Raw genomic sequence first — 21,754 nt, forward strand, 5'->3', positions numbered from 1 at the left:
AATACTACTGCTCACTCACTGTTCCCCTTAATATAACAACCAGTTTTATTCTATTTGGTCAGCCTTTGCCCATAAGCAGAACTTTTTTTTTTTTTTTTTTTTAACACAAGGGATTTCTTGGTTTTGATCACATCTTTATCTCGTTGCCAAATCTCAACTTCCCTTCCCTCTCCCACAAAGGGGAGGCCTGTTGAGTCAAAGAAATCTGCTTACACACTTCGCTCATGCCAGGCCAGTGTCCTGGAAGGTTCGACAGAGAAAGTTAATGGTTGGGGGATGGTATTTCTCTTTGCTAGGAGCAGTCACTCACCCATATGAAAGAAGGTATATTTGTGACCCATTGAAGCAGGTACAGGTAACTCCCCAAATGTCCTTTGGCCCAAGGGAATAGAGGTTGCATGGGTATTTAAGCCTGTAGATCCTCCCTAATATTCCACCTTCTTCTTGTCCAAACTCTGCTTTTTTATTTCCAGTTTCAGCATTTTGGTCTTCTCATCTCTAACTCCTACAGGGAGTGTCAATAAACCTTTTAAAAAAGATCATGTAAGTGTCAAGAGGAAGTGAAGAACCTAGATAATCCACCAACCGGATAATCAGCTCTTGCATATTTGAGAGTTGACTGCTTGACCTGAACATCTCCTGGTAAGGGACCCTCCCTCTCAGGATCTTCCCTTTCAAACCTCTCAAGGCTCTTACCTGGGGCCAGGGGAGATAGGCTTTTCAAAGTTCATTGTATTGCCAAGAGTCTCTGTCAAGAAGGCAGTCATGGTGCCTGGAGAGGGAACTTGCTGGGAGCCCCTTCAGAGCCTGGTACTTATACAGCTAGGGCAAAGATCTTGATGCCAAAGCAGGGTGGACTAAATACAGACTAATAAATGAGACAGGTGCTCAAGAGGGCCCCCCTATACCATCATCTCCTCCAGATTTGAACTTCTACTCACTTTGCTTTTACATTCCCTTTTCCTGATGGTGTCTTTGGTGAGCAGGGTGCTTTTCACCTGAAACAGCCTCTGAGCTGAAAAGAACAGTCACCACCAAATCAATTCCTCATCCATTAACAGGTTGTCTCTCTGTTCTTGAGACACAGGCATTACCTGGTTAGACCTGTTTTGTTTGAACACTAACGTGTGAGTTGGCCAAATGCAAATGAGCCAATGTTTGTAATCCTTTATTTTATTTTTTTAAAGGGCTAGGTAGCCAATCAGAAGAGGGGGAAGTGACTTAGGGAATTCCCGGTTGGTGGCTTATTGCTTAACATCCTACAAAATGATTTAAAATTATTGTCATATGCATTTATCTTCACTCTGATGAGGGCTCAGACTTGATAACGCCCGTGGTGCCCCATCCCTGTAGGAGCTGGTGAGATTGCAGCCTGCTGCCTCCCCTCCATCAGCCACAGCTACTGGATTTCCCACCCAGAATCTTTAGGTAAATGAGGTAAGTCCTGATTTTTAAAACTTCTTTTGAGTCTGGAATCCAAACACCTGAGTAGAAAGAGAAGCCTGCTTTAAACCGGACAGATGAAACTAGAAGAGACTCTTGGAGACGGCTGGCAGGAAGTGAGGCTCACCTTACCTGGGCTTACCTCACTGGGTCAAATCAGAATTTTATTTTGGAGGACAGGCTGGCTACTTTGGATATTATCTGTGAATTTCCTGCATTGTCTGGACTTCCAGTCTCTGTGAATTTAAAAGCCCCCTTGCTTCCCTATGCCTATGTGGCAAAACCATTCCCCTGGGTTGAATTCTTCTGAAACAAATAGGCAGCTAGAGATAGGTGGCTCTGATATAGCTCAGTGAAGAACTGGTTGGCTAAGTAGCTGTTAGGGCTCAGAGTACATGGTCTTGCTTTCTAGAGATGTCTTCTCCTGGTAATTTTTCTGACTCATGAGCTATAGGGAAAGGCCAATTTGTTTTTAATATGTTCCAGGACTGGAAAATGGCTTGAAATAGGCAAGAATATACACAATCACACTGGAAAAAGTGGCCAGGCAGCCATGGCAGGCAGGGATATTGGGAGAGCTGAATATCTAAAAAAAACAAAAATCCAGAAAAAACAAAAATCAATTTTGGCAAAGGGCTTCATTGTATAACAAGGGGACAAACTAACCCTTTGTTTACTCCATTTTGGGAGACTATGATCAGACAGGCAGTTGTGACTCAGCAGCAACAAATGCCTTCCAAGACAGGGATTCTTTTAATTTTGCTTGGACAAATTGTGGAGAAGTGTTAGCCCCAGTGTGGATTGATCTGGGAACAGTGGGAAATTAACTTCTTGTTGGTAAATATCAGACTGAGGTGAGAAAGCGACATTTTCACCGTCCATCTTTGCTGATTTACCACCATGCTCCCAGGATATGGGAGCATGTGTTTTATTTATTATTTATTTTAAATTTTATTGTATTTTATTTATATTTTTTTTCTTTTTTCTATTTTTATTTGGTTATTATACTTTAAGTCTAGGGGTACGATGTGCCATAACATGTAGCGTTTGTCTCATATGTCTATACTTGTGCCATGCTTGGTGTGCTGCCACCCATCAACTCGTCAGCACCGAATTCATCATTTATATCAGGTATTAACTCCCAATGCCATCCCTCCCCCCCCTTCCCCCCTTCCCCATGATAGGCCCCGGTGTGTGGATGCTTCCCCTTTCCCGAGTCCAAGCGTATCTCATTGCTTCAGTTCCCACCTATGGTGAGAACATGCGGTGTTTGGATGCAGCTGAAAACCATCATTCTTAGCAAATTATCACAAGAACAGAGCATGTGTTTTTAAGATGGAGAGTGTATGATTCTGAGTCCAAGTTCACAGGTGCCACTGCTGGTTATCTGCACTCACCTTGGTGACAGCGAGACAGTGAGCGAATGGATTCCAGTAACTTACTGATGGAAGGTCTAATTCAGGAGTTGGTTCTGTAGCCATGGAGGTGAAGATGTGTTCAGATAGTCTTTCAATGTGTAAAAGCGCAGTTAGAGATTCTGTGTGGCTGTGTGTTAATTCCACTGGGGTCAAGGGAAAAATTTATTTCTAACAGAAGAGAAGAAGATACGTTATTAGGAAGAATTTCATGGCTAGGAGATACTATCAGAAAAGGCTCTTAAGAGATTTTAAGAATGACTTTAATAGCTGCATTTGGAGTTTGCAGAGGATCCACTTTTCTTTTTGTGACCTAAAATTCCGGGACGATGAAATAACTCACCAATTCCATCTTCTTATAATACGGAGTCACATAGACAACACTATTTTCACACCAATGGCTAATGGTATTTAAAAACCATGATGGAATGTGAATTGAGAGTCATTTGGAGGTCTGTAGTTGAACTTGAAAAAATAATAAATGTAATGGAGACAATACTTCACTATGTTTCCAAAATATTTTAGAGAGGCATTTTAAATGAAAGTCACTTTGAGGGAATAGCTGCGCTGTAAGTTCTCTTATATAACCATGCAAGATGGTGGCCTTCATCAAGACCTTTCAAGGTAGTGTGGGTAGGGTGATGTGTTTGATTCAGGCCTCATTTGTTATGGAAAGGCTCAAAATCAATTGTATTTGTTCTTTTTCTTTGGTTAAAAAACACCTATTTGTTAAATTCAAACAATCCTTTTTGGGCTTTTTTTGAGTCGCTAGTCTCCGCATGGCCCGTGCCAATGCCCGACTCTTTGGCATACGGGCAAAAAGAGCCAAGGAAGCCGCAGAACAGGATGTTGAAAAGAAAAAATAAAGCCCTCTTGGGGACTTGTAAAAAAAAAAAAAAAAAAAAAAAAAAAAAAAAGAGACAGAGTATCTCTCTGTCGCCCAGCCTGGAGTGCAGTGGCGTGATCTCAGCTCAATGCAACCTCCGCCTCCCAGGTTCAAGTGATTCTCCCAACTCAGTCTCCTGAGCAGCTGGGATTACATGTGCTCACCACTACGCCCGGCTAAGTTTTGTATTTTTAGTAGAGACGGGGTTTCACCATGTTAGCCAGGTTGGTTTTGAACTCCTGATCTCAGGTGATCCGCCCCTCTCAGCCTCCCAAAGTGCCAGGATTATAGGCTTGAGCCACCGTGCCTAGCCGTATTGTTTTCATTTTTAATCTATTATGTGATCTCCCAATGGAAGTGTCTTTGACCTTTGTGGACATCAGGAAAGCCTGATTACATTCCCACTTGTGATTCCATGTTTATGGGAACCCTAAATGCTCCCATTAATTGACCAACTTTACCCTGATCTTCTTTCAATATCTTTCTGACTCCTTTAAGGTATGAGACAAAATGGAAACTGAGAGGTTAAAAGGTTTACTAGGTTGAATTCAATTAGTGAATTGGAAACTGTAAGGAACTCCTATTGGGTCTCAGGTCAGAACGTGAGTGCTTTTGGCCAAAGTTCACTTCTAAGGAAGTAGAATTTCACTTTCTGGAATCTTGTGATGTTTTATTTCCTCCATATCTTTCCCATGCCCCCGTCCCACCCAATCTCCACAAATTTGGGGATTTGAGCACTGGGTTGTGATTGTTAGACCATCTTGCTTTTTTGAAAGCCCAGGGCAAGACCCTGCTTCATGTCACAGTATCAAGCACAGACACAGAAGCTCATACAAATTATTGAGAAGTTATTGTCTTTTCTCCCTTCCTCCAGATGGAGTCATCTCTATGCCCTTTCACGCAGATGTGATTTACAAAGACCTCTGGGTTAGGGGTCGGGTGGCGAGCAAGAATCCCATGGTAGAATTTGCTAATACACTTGAGAAGCAATGTCGTGGTTTTAAGGAACTCAATTTAAAGCTTGAACCTGATTTTCAGGGATACCGTGTTGCTCCCGTTTCAGTCCATTTCTCTTGTTAAGATCGCTCTCTGGTAGAGTTGACGTGACACTCATTTCTGTTGTGGGTGGGGCCCTGGTTGGGAGGCATTGGCTCCACCGCAGCCTGGGTGTCTAGAGACCACATTCTCACCCTGCCTTTGTTACTGGGAAACCGAACGCGGTGCTGTGGCTTTCAGCTTGGGTAAGCCGGGTCTATGGCAGGGATCGCCATCTGAAGACAGATGCAGGAGGGCAGCCACACCTTGCCCAGGTTCTCTTAAATCTCTTGCTGTATAACTGAAAGGAGGGCATAGATAATTAACTTTATTTGACACTTTTCAGATCTAATTTTTAGGAATATGATTTTAAAATAACAGATTTGTTCTAATGAGCAAACAATCGTGCTGTTATTAAAAACGTGTTTACTTAAATTGAACAGGTTTCAAAGGGCCAAGCTACTAAGCTGTGCAGGAAACAAACAGTGCAGTGAGGAGAATGGCTCCTCACCACAGCTATTCTTAGCGTGGGACATAGTTTCAAGCTAAATGGCATTGATGTCCAGAAGCCAGGAGGTGCTGAAGTAGAAATTTCCAGGGATCCCTCAGAGTTATTTGCTACAGTGTTTATTATACTTCAGAGGGGGGTGGAAATATTTCTTTAAGAATCTTCCCTGAAGAATTTTGAACTCCAGCTTTGGAGTGATGGGAGCACAGTGCAGGGAAGGTGGGATGGGAGGCGGTGCCCAGGCGGTAGTCTAGGGACCTGGTCTTCTAGCACTGGCAGAGCTGTGTGGCCCAGAGCACACATTCTCCTTTGCCAAGCTTTAGTTTCCACCTCTGGACAAACGGGTTTGAACCTAATCATCTTTAAGATCCATTTTAACCCTCAGATTCTGTGGCTGTGGTGATTGGGAGTGGTGGGAGTGCCTGGGGGTCGGCAGGATAAGCACGCATCTGTGAGAACTGAGAACAGGTGGGAGAAGCCTTCTAAGGATGAGGCAGCAAAGGTTAGCAAGAGCCCTTAAATGGATTCTTTAGGGCCTTCAGAATTTGGGCTAAGGGCTATACCTAGTGGAGGTACTAAGATCTGACACCTGGAGCCTTTATTAGGGAATGTTAGAATCCACTCCCATGACAACATCCCAGCTTTGTCAATTTGCCTCATTTGTCTCAAGCTGGTGGGAATGTAGAAGTGGACGAAACAGACTGTTTTGTGATGGCAGGGAACCATCTAAGCACAGGGGCAGGTGCTCTACTGGTGTCTTCTATAAAATGCCAAAGCAACCTGCCAGAAAATGGACATTTAGGCACTCATGGTGTCTACTGAGTTTGTATGGTACTGATGAGCTTGCTTGACTGATTATCCATGGCTTATTGAGTAGATCGAATGTATGTGGACTCACTTCTCCTAGAGGAAGACCCTGTGGCTGACCCAAACATTGAGCACCCTAACCTGGAGACTCTGATATACCCAGAAAGCCTCAACCTTGTATATGGAGAAACCAGAACTTGCAACAGGACCAAGCAGGGTGGCCCATTTAAAGAGGCTCCTAGGGTTTTAATTGACCTTGTTTTACAAGAGACACACTGTAAAATACTCCTATGAAAACTTATTTCACAGGCACCTAACCACATTCTGTCTTCGGTTTGTTTTACAGGGCTGGGCCCCTTGTTCTGGTCAGTTGGTTCACATTATCTCTCCTCCTCCAATCTTGCCGCACACACTGGCCCTGGGAGCCTTCCTCACTTCTTTACTCAGAAACATCTTAGTTGTTATTAGGGGTACTTGCCTACTTATTTAAAATATGGCCAGTATAAGTGCATACAAGATGTGCTTTCTGATTAAAACAAAGCCAAAAATAAAAAGAAACCAAAATGCCTATTATAATATTTGGATTTTAGACTAATAGACCACCTCATTAACTCTGCCATTTTACCATAACAACTTATTTTTACTTTTGTATGACCCTGTCTCAATGTCCTTTTTCTTTGATGTTGTTGTAATTATGAACATAAAATTTCATAGCTGCTTTTCCACCCCACTTTCTATCACAGAAGCACAATAAATAATCTTGGGGGGTGGGCTCTTATTGGCCCAATTGTGGCTTCAAAAAATTTCAGTTGCCTGTCCAGCCCTTTCTCAGCCTGATACAACGTCCCCCAAAAGTCTGTTGAGCTTTTCCTGGAATAAGAAGAGGATCTTCTACTTTTTGAATACAGTAATGGAGACTGGAAAATATGGTCATCTTGTGGAGGTTATTCCAGGCTTCTTCTTAGGAACCTTAAAAAAAATCTCCTCAGTATGGCCAATGATGTATTCTGGACAATAAGGTGAGCAGAGTCTGAAAGATGAGAACAATTTTCAATCTTGTCATGATGCTGACTAATGATAAAACTTGCTTTGTCTTTGCAGTGTACTCTAGATTTGACTTAAATTCAGCCTGTCTCGATCATGCCCACTTAGAAAATTAGAGTGCAGCTAGCTCACCTTTTAGTCATCTTAATTCCACTAGGCAGAAGGCCGTGGGTCAAGGAATGTTGATGGAGTAAAATTTGACTGCATGTGTATCTGAAGTGGTAGAAGGCTAAGAGATTTTATGGCTTGGAAGCTGCTGAGATGTGGTGTGAAGAACACCGGACTTAGAGTCCAGATATCTGAGCTCAAGTTGGACTCTACCACTGGGTAGTTGAATGACTTTGAGTGAGTTATATAAGCTGTAGCATCTAAATTTTCTCATCTGGCAAATGGAGTTTATAACGTCTACTGCACTGGGCTGTTGTAAGGATTAAATTAAGAAAGAATGTGAAAGCACCCGAACAAAACCTTGTGAGTAAATATTAGTAATTTGTGGAATGGATATCAAGGGAAATCTTCAATTTGAGTGTTTTCAGTGAGTTTCTGTTGGGTCAGAGTGAATGTGTATTAAATTCTGGGATTTTGGTTGTGTGTGTGTGTGTGTGTGTGTGTGTGTGTGTGTGTGTGTGTAGAGATCAATGTTGGTTCTTCACTGTGACCTTGGGAAAGAAATGCAATAGGGATTTTACTGGGAAGGTGGGTAGCAGGGAGATGGATGAACCATATTAAGAGGGGACATCCAAATTGAACCTTGTTTTGAGTCAGCTGCAAACCACCACCAAGGAGGTCCTGGGAGACCTGGGGTGATTGGGTACACAGCACGTTCCTGTCCTTGTGTCCTGATGCCTGGCACATAGGGACCTGCAGAAAATACTGATTCTCCTTCAGGCAGTTCACATGACCAGCTTTTAGGAGTGAGTATACTATTGCCCACCTCTAAAATTCTTGATCAAGTCTCCAGATGTCTACTGACCACTGATGCTGAGGTCATGAATCTTGGGCATTCTAGAGGCTTTGGGGGAAAAAAATTACTTCTTTTGCCCAGGCACTCTGGGGTCTACCTCTTAGTAAATTATTCAAATGAGGTTTCTGGTCATGCAAATGTGGTTTCTAGAGCCCATTTGAATTGAACAAGTAGTTCTTGTTATTAGTAAAACAACAAGGATCCCTAACCTGGGGTCCAAGGGTAAATTCAGGTTCTGTGAACTTGGATGTAAAAAAAAATCATCTTTATTTTCAATACTCTCTAACTAGAATTTAATATTTTCTTTCAATATGAATGTAGGCAAAACTCCATGGTAGTATTAACTGCAACTGTGACTGTCACCAAGAGAAATCACATTTGCATGTCTTATTACACCTATTACATATATCACAAAATGTGGGTATTTGATATCAAGTTAGATTTGCGCTAGGTAGATATTCTTATTTAATGTATTAATGAAGAAGCACATATATTGTTATCAGGTTGGTGCAAAATTAACTGTGGTTCTTGCCATTAAAAGTAATTACAAAAATAGCCAGTCTGACCAACATGGTGAAACTCCATCTCTACTAAAAATACGGGTGTGGTGGTGGCACACACCTGTAATCCCAGCTACTTGGGAGGCTGAGGCAGGAGAATCGTTTGAACCCAGGAGGCAGAGGCTGCAGTGAGCCAAGATCACACTACTGCACTCCAGCCTGGGCAACAGAGTGAGACTCTGTCTCAAAAAAATTTAAAAACCCTGCAATTACTTTTGCACCAGAATGTGATATCATGCATTTATTTTAAAAAGTATTTTGACATTGTCTTTTAAAATAGAGTTTCTTTTTAATCTTATAATATTTTACTTTGTCATGTAAAAATATTATTTTGAGAAGAGGCCTGTAGGCCTCACTAGATTACAAAACAGATCCATCGTACATTTGAAAGGTTAAGAACACCTCATTTACAGCATTCTCTCATACACGACTAACAAAATGACTTCTGAACAGCACCAGTTGATAGATGGTCTCTGCCAAAAGGGGAACATGATCTTCCCATATGTTCCTGCCTATGGGTAGCCTTGGAGTTGTGAAGAGACTTTGGCATAATGAAGATGATAATAAGAATGATAATGGTAATTTGTTGAGTGCCTGCTGTAAGCCAGGTGGTTACAGGCCTGTTCAATGTCATGTTTAGTTTAATCCTCTCAACGACCTCAGGAGGTAGTCCATGGAACAAAGACAGAAGAGACCCCTGCCCACCCACAGTAATGAAACATGGGTACGGGTGAAGGCCAATGTGGTTACTGACCCCTTGGAGAAGGTTGATGTCATGAGTGTGCAACTCGTGCAGTTCCACAGGACCCCATGCTTAGAAAGTTTCCGTGTTTGGTTTAAGGCTCTGCTGTTGCCATCTTGAAATTCTTCATAAGTTTTGAACAAAGGGCCCTGCATGTTCCTTTTACACTGAGCTCTGCAAATGATGTAGCTGGTCCTGCCTCTGGTTGTGGTGAAATGGAATGTATGACAACTCCCAGGGCTGGGAGTCTGGGCAGCTGCTGCAGAGAGCCCCCTCCTCATTTTCATCAGGCTCAGCTACGCAACCTCTGGTAGGAAGCTATGGCCTGTTGAGGAGAGAGGATGTCATTTTTGAGTTAGTGAGTTTTACAGTTTTGTTTGAGCTCCAAAGGTTTCCTCCAAACAACTGGAAGGATAGCTGAATAATTGCCTGGAAGGGATTTAATTCCTTGAAAAACCTTTCTGGTAGGGAGTTGCTTGCAATACTGGTGGGTTTTTCATGATTTTATTTTCCAGAGGGCTTGCTGCATAAACCAGTGAGCCAAGAGAAGCAGAATAAAGTCTGTTCTGGAAGGAAATATGAGACCTAGTGTGCCACGAGTCTAGTGTTCTCATAGGAAGGATCTAAAAACAAACTCGGCTTTCTTGCCTGCTGCTATTGAATGATTATCGCTACAAAAGGAAAACTCTACTTCTTCTAAAGAAGAAGTCGTCTAACTTGTGAGAAAATTCAGATGTTATTTGCCTCTTGAGCTGCAGGGATGCTAATGAAATAAGTCTCATGAAGTTCTGGTGGTGTTTTAGGGCTAGGTTTTTATAGACTGTTCCAATGTTCAAAACAGGGTCATAGATGTAGTGATGGTGGAAGAGGTGAAGACTTTTCCTCAATTTCTTTGTCTCAGGGATGGAATTCAGGCTCCCCCAATAACATTTTCATGGTCTTTCTCTGGTCAGTCAGTGATGTCCATAACACAAGCAAGCTTGTCATCAGGACAAATCTGTGATGGCTAAGACATCAGGTGCTCTTCCAAAAGAGCCATAATTCACCCTTCATTTTTCAAGTTTTTTTTTTCTTGCTGTTATTACTGCTCTTTTATCATGGCTAATAAGTCTGAGGTGGCTTCAGGCAGCCAATCCTAACCCCTGAGTCAATGTGGGGCCTCCAACGGGAAGCCAGACTGAAGTTCTGATAGATGGGTTTGAGTGGCTGTGAAGTGGTGTTTCTGTAGCATCCAGACTGATTTGCACTGAAAGGGAGCTTCTGTATTAGGGCACGAGGATGATCAATATGTCTCCTATTTATATTTTGGGGAAAAAGTTGTGGGAACCGTGCTTGAAGGATCTCAACTTTGAAATTGAAAGTATGAGGTCCTAACAGACATCCTCCTTCTCTTTAGAAACACAAGGATGCATTTTCAAGTAATTTCAAAAGAATTATGTTGCTTTCCCCACCCCTTTCCAAGTACACGTATTATAATATATCCAGTCCATTTGCTAGTTTTATGTCTTTAGAAAAGTTGCTTAACCTCTTTCTGTAAAATGGTGCTAATATTAGTACTAACATTCAGGGTTATTGTGAGGATTAAATGAGGTAATTCATGTAATGCCTAGTTCTATTTCTAGCACATTTTAAACCCTCAACAAATATGAACTATTATCACTGTCATAGTTTTTGTTGTTGTTTTGCAATTACGTGGTTTTCAAGATTCTGAGCTGGGGGCTGTTGCTCTTTCCTTGACTTAAACATCTTGGTCTTTTCCTATGAGGAAACTTGACTCTTGAAATGGTCAAATCCATTGTCCTAGTCCATCCTGACCCCTCCCTGGCTCCAATCCCCACCCCTTACCATCCTCCACCCTTCCCACATTCTTGCACAGTTGGTCTTATTTATTTTTCAGTCAACTAAAGGTGTTGTTAAATCTTTTATTTTTCTGCTGCCCGATTTGGTTCTAAGCACTCCACTCCCTACGCTGCTCATGACAAGAATGTCTGGGAACACTCAGGCAGTCATATCCCTCCCCTGTAGGAACACCCAATTCTTAATGCTCCTGGAGAGGCAACATTTCTGAGGCCATTCCCCACTGCCATAAGCCCCCCTTCCCCATGAAGCCAGTGGTCTGGTAGTAATGAACCCCCCACAGCCCTCAGAAAACTGGGGCAAGGTATTTGTCTGGGGAAATGTTGCATGTTGCCTTGACTGTGCTTTCTTCTACAAAGCTTAAAAAGGATATTATATTATATTATTTTATTTTTTTTTGAGATGGAGTCTCACTTGGTTGTCCAGGCTGGGAGTGAGTGGCACAATCTTGGCTCACTGCAACTTCCACCTCCTGGGTTCAGGTGATTCTCCTGCCTCAGTCTCCCAAGTAGCTGGGATTACAGGCACATGCCACCATGCATGGCTAATTTGTATATTTTTAGTAGAGACGGGGTTTCGCCATATTAACTAGATTGGTCTCGAACTCCTGACCTCAAGTGATATGCCTGCCTCGACCTCCCAAAGTGCTGGGATTACAGACATGAGCCACTGCGCCTGGCCAAAAAGAGATATTCAAAAACTCCCTCTGACTGTGTGTGCTGAAGGCTGAGTGCTGATGCCATGGCTTAATTAATGTTGTTCATGATCTCCATTTAGGCTATTTGTTTAACTCCTTGTGGCCCTTTTTGGACTTAGCTTATCATGTGACATTGACAAATTAATGAGAAGTGAGCATGTGATGATGCTTGGATTAGGACAGAAATCACATCTAGCACATCTCAGGCCCTTTCTACCTGGGACCTGAGACCTCAAATCTCTTGGCAGGAGATGAGTGGGTCTACACAGCCCGCTTTTGAGGTAGGTGTGGCTAGCCTCATTTATGCGATGGGAAAACTGTGGTCCGGGAACTAAGGGTTTTCAAATTATGCTCTTTGCCCAGGGCTGGATGTAGGATGTCTAGGGGAGAAGCTAGACTGAGATCTGGGTACACTGAGCCTCCATTTTAGGAGGTAACCTAGAGACTACACCTACTCCATAGACTGTATTGACTTTTGGAAGTCAACCATTTGGAAGAGTGTGGTTTTGGTTTCGATCGTATCCCAGCAGTCTTTTCTCTGCCCTTGTTAATCTGATTTGTGATCTGAACCTGGGCTGGCTGGAGGCTGGCCATGTCACTCTGCAGACCTTGGACACCCCTGAGTGCCCTCACAGAACCAGCCAATGGAAAAGTACAATGTCTTCCGGCTTCTCAGCCTTGCCAGCTCCCTCTGGCCTATTTGATACCCTCTTTTATATTAAGGGAGTGGAAATGTAGCATCCAAACTGAAAATGCAGGTTTTTCTTTGGTTTTTTATAGGAAAAACAAATTGGCATGAACACTCAGTCAAACCAGCTCAGGCTGTTTGGGCAGATGCCTTTCTTTGCCTTTTTCTGTTTATTTTCCTACAAATCAATGCTTAACTGCGTTGTTATCGGAGCAGAGCAACAGGTGCAAAAAAATAACTCTGCTGCCAACTCAAATGAAAAGGTAGGGCTTATACCCTCTGGGAGGTATTCAGAAGATAACAGAAGCCCCTGCCAGCAACTGAATTAACAGCTCTGTTTACGGTGGGTTTTATGTTAACAACCTGCTTCTGACCCTCCTACACATAAACACACCATTGTCTTGGAGAGAGACATTCAGCCATCCGGACAACCCACTGCTTTATTCTGCCCTGAGTGGAGATTGGTTTTGGCTCAGGCTGCTTTGTGAAACCCAGAAGCATTATCCTGTCTGCCAAATCCACGTCCTAGTCAGTTTTCTGTGAAGGCAAGGGCATGGGGTTGCCAGAGAGAAGAGGATTGGTCCTGCTTTTAAGACTAGTTGAAATACTTTTCAAGGTTGGTCATTCTCAAATGCCAGAGAGGGTTGCCTGGCTCTCTCCGCTCTTGCCCCATTCCATTCACAACAGGAGGTGGGGAATGAGCTCAGATGATTTTGGAAGGAGCCACTATTGTTTTGGAAGTCATGTCCTTGTGAATAGTCCATCAGGGTAGGGCAGCGTCTATGTTTTATTTACTATTGTGTCCCCAGCACCTAGCAAAGTGCCCGGAATCTAGTAGACACTTGGTAAATATATATGAATTACAGAGGGTCTGAGACAATATTGTAATGGCTGGATAAGCATTTCTTGGTGATAGTTTCTTTCTGCTGAAGGCTGAGAGACTAACTCTCTTGGGTATGAGGGCTTAAGTCCAGGGTAATTAAGTATCTTTTGAAGGACTGAGATGGGAGTGGGATGGGGTAAGGGGTGGCTTGGCCAGCCTTGAGGTCCTCCTGATGGAAGCAACCATCAGAGAGATCCTCTGCAAGCGCTATATTCTGGTACCAGATTTGTCTGTTCGGCCTTCAGAGACTCAAACTTTTAAGTATCCAATCATTGCTGAATTTGAACATTTGGTATTAATAGAATTAAGCAATTACCTGCTTTAATTCAAGTTGGCAAATAATGTAACAGTAGGCTATCTGCAGATGGATTAGATGTTGAATTTTCTACACTGAATCTTTTTTCTCTGACTCTATAAGGACTTGCTTACATTTATGGACATTTCTTTCAAGGCTGGTGTCTCCTGGAGTTTGTCATCTTGTGGTGGGAAAGGGAAGGGAGGCAAGTGGGTGAATCTATAGACCAGAAAATCTCAATGGTGAGAGTGTACAAGACTTCATTAAGGGAAGTTCTCAGAAATGCAGATTTTAGTTTAGAGGTCTGGGGTTTCAGCAGCCAAACATTGTTGAATCTGACAATATGGGGGTACTGAGCATTAGGACCTATTTTATTTCAAGTTGGCAAATAATACAGTGATAGGTTGTCCACAGAGGCCCACAGAAAACAAGCAAAACCAGGAAGTTGTAAATGTTTGGAAGAAGAGGAGAGGCAAAGCTTCTTTTGAGGTCTCAAAAGCCTCTGTGACCTTTTACAATCTGAAGCTTGCCCTATTTTTACTTTATCATATCTGAATGGGTTTGATAAAGGCCCTGGGGGTCATCTTAGGTAAGCTTGTCTTTTGATCAACTTGGGTGCCTGCCACTGTCAGTATGTGCCACCTAGCCTGGGTCTGACACCAAGACTGATAAAGATCAGCATACTATATATATTTCCAAACGGCTTACAGTCAATAAATTGTACCTATAATGGATCCAGACTTGGCCTCCCAGTGCCGCATTATTGGTGATGAAAACCCTTGAAACCCCAGCAATAATACTTCAGATGTTGCCCCTGGGAACGTGAAAAATGTCTGTTTCAAAACACATTATAAGGCTATGAAATTATCTGTGATGTAATCCCAAGAGAATCAAATACATTCCCCAAGCTTGATTCATAATTCAATTCATTTGTAAAGACACAAATGATTGTCTGTATTATATTCAGTTGCCTTTCACATGTACATGAATTTTTTTTCTCTTATTTGGGAGTAGTCCTTTGAAACGACAGTCATATTGAAACAGGAAGTCAGTAAGCTGTTGCAACATCCTTAGGGCAAATGCTGTGAATTCACCTGCTGGTAACTTTGATTAAGGACTGAGAATGGTGTTGGTATCACTGTCATCACAAAAGTAATTATTTAAAAGGACTAATTGCTTCTTTGGCTTTAGGAGTAAAGATGCCCACATGGCAGCCAGTTCTGCGGCAGTTTGGTGATGATGTGGTTGGATGAATAAGGGAGCTAGGAAGATGGCTGATGGTGGCCTTGACTCTCAGTCCCCTGGGGATGGGGACAGGGAACGCAGGTGCAAGCCCTGGTTAAGATCTGCTCTGTGGCCCTGGTGGCTCCCAGTGTTCCTTCACCCTTGCAGCAGGAGCAGACCATGCTCTCTGGCCTGAGGTCTGATTCAGGTAAAGCCTAAGTAATTACGGACCAGTCTATTTCCCAAATACAAAATTAAAATAACTTTATTGAGTCATAGGGCGATAATTTACATTATATATGCATGCATGTATATATGCAGGTATATGAATATGTATATATATATAATATGTATATAAACTTGATAAAGGTGTAAGGCAGCAGATGGTCCAGGGAGAATGCTATGACCATGTCTAGAATGGGGGTCAAAGTGAGAATGAGTCTTCTCTGGCAAAGTACCCACTTCTCAGCAGAGAGTGGTCAAGTTCCCAGGTTTTATTGCAAGACAGTCTGAGTTTGAATTCTCTTCCCTTGCTAAACTGTGTGACCTTGAACAAGTCACCTAACTCCTCTGTGCCTCAGAGAGGCCATCTGTTAAATGACATAATGCCTCCTAGAGTTGTTGTGAGAATTAATTGAGATAATATGTTTAAACCAGCAGTGCAGAGCTGGCACTTTAAGTATTCAGTAAGTCCTAATTACTATAATATAGTTATTATTATTATTTTTAAAGTGTTCAATCCTGAGTCTCAGTAGCCCCATCACTGAGCAGAAGAAAGACCTCCCTCTAACTGAGCAGGCCCAAGCTGGCCTGTGTTGGTCTCTTCTGGGAGGTTTGCTCTGTATATTTAAGAAGGGAGGCCAGTGGAGCAGTCCTTGGGCTTGTTAGGAATCCCAGGGCTGAGCAGAGCCTCCTGGGCCTTGGGATGTGTGGTTCCAGCTCCCTGCCAGTGGCCCAGGGGTTCTTCTTGCTTATCTGTCCCTATCAACCCCAGTCCCAATCCCAAACCTTATTCTTTTTTTTTTTTTTGAGATGGAGTTTCACTCTTTTTGCCCAGGCTGGAGTGCAATGACACGATCTCGGCTCACCACAGTCTCTACCTGCCGGGTTCCAGCGATTCTCCTGCCTCAGCCTCCCAAGTAGCAAACCTTATTCTTTGCAGTATTTGAGCATTCTCTGTGCTAAGGGACTCGGAGGATAGAGAAACGATCAGCCGTTCTCTGCCAGGGGCTCGTGTTTTAGACGACATGCTGCTCTTCCTGGTCTTTTTCTTTCTGCACCTGCAAACCAGCCATGGTATGTGGGAGTGCATAGCCTTTGACAACACAGAGTTTAGGAGCATATGCCTTACCACTGCTCTTGGCAGCCTTGACAGTGTGTCTGGTGAGAGAAAGCGGGGCAGGAGGGATGGCTTTCATCCTTTGGGTAAGAACTGTGCCCAGTCAGAGGGGAACAGCATGGCTTCTGCAAGCAGGGTCCAAGCCCCACTGTTTATAGCTCAGCCATAATGGTGCATCTACACAGCAGCTCTCAGAATAGGGAGTGGGGAGGCATAAGATCTAGTCCTAGGCTCGACTGTGCCAGTCAGCTGGAACTGGAGAAGACAGTACAGATAAGAGAGCTTTGAAGCCTTGCTTGAAATGAACTTGGCTCTCAATTTCCTCCTTGAGTGTTCAATAAAATAAAAACAAGTATGATTATGATTATTATTTAAAAACCAGCAAACACTTATCAAATATTTACTATGTGTCATGCTTTTCCAAGCATTTTACAGGTATAATTTCATTGTTGTCTTTCAACAATGCTTTTCATACCATCTCTATTTTATAGATGAGGAAACTGAGGTCTCAAGAAGTTATTTTAACTTGTCCAAGCTTGCCCCATTAGGAAATTGGCAAAGCCAGGATTTGAACTGTGGCCATGTAACTCCAGAGCCTGGGGCTCCGAGAAATGATCTTACTTCTGAGGAGTGTACCCCTACCATGAGATGCCCCCAGTGCCAGCCAACACAGTTTAAACAGAGACTCATGGGCAGACCCTCTAATAAGCATAGACATTGACTAGACACTTACCACATATGAGATGCTACGCTGATGACTTTACAAACAATCTCATTTAATCCTCATATCAGCTCCACGTTCCAAAGTGGAATTTTGTTATGTGGGGAGACTGAGGCGGTAGAGAGGATAGAAATTCTCCAAGGTCAACATAGCCCACCAAGCCATAGTACCAAGTTTTCAACCCTGGCCATTTGAATCATGAGCCCTTATTCTCTTAAGAGTTTCCCTCAAGACATGCGGCACCACTAGGCTGCTTTTCTGCTATGCCCATATTTGCTACTGACCAGCAGCTAAAATGGGAGACTCTTAAACTTTCGGGTTAGACCAAATGCTCTGTTCCCCCTGCTCCCCTTCATTGGTCAAGGCTGTACATGGTGGTCAGGGTGGTGCTTTTCTGGAAGCAAGCCCTCGACAAAGCAAGCCAGGAGAAGCAGGCACAGGGGGCTGGGATGTGTCTCTGTGTGTGGCTGGTACAGAAGTAGTCCAAGTCCTTAGCAACTCAGGGCACTGGGGGAGTTTGTGTTTACCTGAAACTGCCCTTAAAAGAAGTGAGAGGCGGAGGCTGGCCTATCTCCCGCCATGTCTCAGGCTGTGGTCGTTCAGAACAGAACACTGCTTACTTGCTGGAAAAAGAATTTCAGATTGGCCAAACCCCAGTGGCCCATAATGTTAGGGGAGCTGATGGCACGTTGTAGGTGACTTGCTGCCTAAGGTTAAATATGTTCTGGCAAGAAGCCTGGCATGATGTACTTGCCAGTTCTTCAGTCTATCGGGTAGCACACAGTGCTCTTCTCTTCAAATGAAGAGTACAGTTCTGCCCCACAACTGTGGGTCTTACACAAAGAGGTGAAGTTTGGGACAAATGTCAACCTCTGGACAATCAGTAGTGACTCAAAATCAAATACAGTTCCCTCCAATTGTTCCTACCTATGAAAAGGATAGGGGAATATATATGAAAAAAAATCTCGGGATAATCTACATTTCATTTCACTGCTTTTTTTTTTTTTTTCTTTAGAGACAGAGTCTCGCTCTGTCGCCCAGGCTAGAGTGCAGGGGCATGATCTCGGCTCACTGCAACCTCTGCTTCCTGGGTTCAAGTTATTCTCCTGCCTCAGCCCCCCAAGTAGCTGGGATTACAGGCACCCACCACCACACCCAGCTAATTTTTGTATTTTAGTAGAGATGGGGCTTCACCATGTTGGCCAGGCTGGTCTCGAACTCCTGACCTCAAGTGATCCGCCTGCCTTGGCCTCCCAAAGGGCTGGGATTACAGGCGTGAGCCACCGTACCTGGTCACACTCCACTCTTTGAGTTTGAAATAAAAGGTATAGTTTTCTTTTGTGTGTGCAGTTTTAATAGCCCAGGTAATAATTTATACTACCTTTCCAGAATATATACCACCTGGGAACAGACAAAGGTGGCTCTGATACCCAGTGTATTCTCTTAAACCTTCACAGATCAGGCAATTACTCTATAGGTACCAGGCACTCTGCTGTGGCCTTTGAGGTGCCTTGTCTCATTTAACCCTCCAGCAAGTCTATGCTTATTCCGCAGGAGAGGAAATGGCAGTCCAGGAAGGCGAAGGGACAGCCCAAGTTTGTCACATCAGTAAGAGCAAAGCCTGAGCTGTTTGCCTCCACAAGCTTTTAACCAGTATTCTCCACTGGGGGTGGTTTTTGCCTCGGGGACATGGTGTGTGTGGAGGGGGTGCTGCTGGCATCTAGAGGGTAGGGGCCAGGGGTACTGCTAAACATCCTACAATACACGGGCCAGCCCCCACAGAAAGGACTGTCCACATTTCAGTGGTGGAGAGGTTGAGAAACTGCTTTTAACCACAACCTAGGGTGACTGAGGATTCCTCCTCTGCCTCCCAGTCCGAGGTTCCTGCCTCCAGCAGAAGATGGGGCGAAGCAAGTTCTTTTCCCAGCTTCCTTTTGACTCCCAGGATAGAGTCATTCTCACTTAGGCTCTGAACTGGGGATTCAGTCCTGGAAGAAATAAAATGTGTTAGAGGAACACCTTGAGAATTAATGTTTAAAGAAGGGAAAGGAAACTAATTTTGACAGGGGATATGTTTGCCAGGGGCTAGACAAGACACCTTTAGACCCATTATACTTATTTATCTTTCAAAACAGCCTTTAGGCTCAGGAGAAACGAATACTCCCCCACAATCCCCTCCAGCTCTCCCATTTCTAAACCAGTGTGAGAAATAGAGGCTCAGAAAGGTTAACGTGCTCAAGGTCACATGGTTGAAAGATGGGACCTAGAGTCTAACTCAGGATTCTCAGATTCTGAAGTCTCTACTTCCACACATCACATTTGATTGGGTTTTTTTTTTTTTTTTTTAAAAATAATGAAGCTATGCTGGAAGGTAAATAGTAGGGGAGCCTGAAATAAGAGCATTCAAATAATTCCCCTACTTTCTAATTAAAAGGATTGCTTTGTATACCCCAGAAAGCAATTACTATATACCATAGAAAATCTACATTAGCATATGGGGATGTGGGTCAGGTGGTTATAACAAGGTTTTTTTTTACAACTCTCAAGTCACATTTGTTATCCATGATCTCATTCCATCTCAACAGTCCTGTGAGGCTGTTGGGGCAAGTGTCTTCACTCTACACCTGAAGAACTGTGCCTCAGAGGAGGGTAGGACTTGGCCAAAGGCCTTCAGCTACACTGGCCCTGGACCTCATGTGCCCACCCTGAGGACATCTTTCCCTGCAGCTCCCTGCCCGGTCGGAGATTCTGACCTTCTTTGCTTACAAGCCCAGGTGAGCTCAAGTGAACTCTGACTCATTAAGGGTTAAGCCACACAAACTCTTTTATGAGTGGAAACCACTTAATGTGCCCTGTAAAAAAGGGCCCCTCACCATGCTGGCTGCTTTTCCTTGGAAAGGGAGTGCCAGCAGGGAGCAGGGCTGTGCACAGGCCATCTTTTTGTGGGAGGATAGCGATGGGGCAGCTGCCACCCTGTAGTCTTAAAGACATCTCTGCGGGTTGGGAGAAGTTCTGGATGCTTCCAGAAGGTCAGGGTGGAAAATGACGTTGGCCCTGAGGAGAGGGGCTTGTGGGCATTTGGCCACAGGTGGAGAACTGGCCCATGTTGTTCTGCAACATTTATTAAATCCTTTTTTTTTCACTACTTGCCAAGCTCTCTATGTGCATGACCTCATTTGATTCTTACAGCCCTTTGAGTTTGGTATTGTTCCCATTTATCAGGTACAGAAAGTGAGGAACAGAATGTTTTTGGCTAGACAGACTTGGCACCGGCTCAGGGTCACCCACAGTAAGCAGGGGAACTGGAATCTGAGCCTGCATCTCTCCAGCTCCAAAGCCTGGGTGCTCAACCTCCACACTACCGTGCTTTCTGTTTGTCAGGAAGCATAGTTGGCCCAGGCAGGTGCTGCCACTGAAACGATCACTTTGAAACAACCCCGCAGGTAAATCCTCGTGAAAGAATTTTAGAGAAGCCCTCCCCTGCCTGTCCTCCCTGAGCCTGGAAGGCCAATCCCTCCGTGCAAATGGGCTGGGCTCTGAGCTTCAGCCCTTTCAGGGTTAAACAGTAACCTTTCCACTGCTTGTGGCTGAGCAAATGCTAGCAAGGAACAAGCCCAGCCTTGAGCAAACAAGAGACTGGGCCCTGGGCCCTCCTCCTTCCCCCAGCCACCCGGTCTGGGGACTTAGAGACTTTCTTTCGCCTTGAAGTTCCCAATCTGATTTCTTAGCTTTAGGGCAATTGCTCTACAAAGCTGGATGGGAAAATGCCCAGTTATTGTGAAAAAGAAAAGAAAGTTTGATATGAGTTTGTTTTCTTTCTCTGAGGGTGAGAATCAAAGAGGTTTTCAGAAAGGGAACTTACGAATCAGTATAGTCACCATCTTTAAATTTTCAAGTGGGGAAACTGAGGCCCAGTGTAATTTCTGGTTCAGCCTATCCACAGAGCTAGTGACGCTTCTCACCATAGCACCTGACGTGTATTCGTGCCCTACTTTGTGCCAGGTGCTGGAAGTACAGAAACTCATTTAATCTCCAATCAATGTACAGACGAGGTATGATTAGCTGCATTTTGCATATGAGAAAACTGGGTTCCGAGAGGTTAGGTAACATGTCTGGGTGAGTACTAACCTAGTAAGTGGGAAGACCTGGAATTGACCCCAGCTCTTCTGGCTTCAAAGCTCCTATACATGGTGCCAGGACATAGAATCCAGCTCTCCTACCTTCCCACCCAGTGGCTCTTTGCTGTTATAATGTTCACCATCCCTACCCTGTCTTCCTTCTCCACCTTCTACTTAGACTGGATTCAGTCCTAATGATTTACCAAACAGCAGTGATGATGATGCTAATAATTATCATACATGTTTGTGTGTAGCCTAGTTCACCCTTTAATTACCGCTCTCTCCCCAGCACCTAGAATAGTGCCCAGCCTATTACTAGGCTGATAAATACTTGTCGAATAAATGAATGCATGAATATATTCGTATGCCTTCTGCAGACCCCTCTTCTCCCCTGACAGGCCCTACACAGAACCAGAGGAGTGGTAGCTAAATTAGGGGACGGAATGCCAAGGGCTGAAAATCTTCTGGATTGACAATTTTACTCCTGTGGACATTGATAATACCCGAGGATGCAAAATTTCCCCAAAA

General features: G+C 43.7%; 1 protein-coding gene across 7 annotated transcripts in view; it reads left to right on the plus strand.

Annotated features, from left to right (window-relative positions):
* The first annotated feature begins 1,249 nt into the window (after window positions 1–1,249).
* Window positions 1,250–21,754, plus strand: part of EHF (ETS homologous factor) — a 42,724-nt gene continuing 22,219 nt past the window's right edge. For 2 of the 7 annotated variants that reach the window (XM_017849729.1, XM_017849736.1), the window contains exon 1: window positions 1,250–1,437. The gene's annotated coding sequence lies outside the window, so the exon portion shown is untranslated. Of the gene's footprint in view, window positions 1,438–4,932; window positions 4,986–15,238; window positions 15,257–18,662; window positions 18,717–19,693; window positions 19,883–21,143; window positions 21,161–21,754 lie in introns of those variants that run through there. The other 5 variants (XM_017849732.1, XM_017849730.1, XM_017849731.1 and 2 more) reach the window with 5 other exon arrangements.

The sequence above is a fragment of the Rhinopithecus bieti genome, unplaced genomic scaffold (genome assembly GCF_001698545.2).
Source record: "Rhinopithecus bieti isolate Rb0 unplaced genomic scaffold, ASM169854v2 scaffold_32083, whole genome shotgun sequence".
In the NCBI taxonomy this organism is placed as follows: Eukaryota; Metazoa; Chordata; class Mammalia; order Primates; family Cercopithecidae; genus Rhinopithecus; species Rhinopithecus bieti.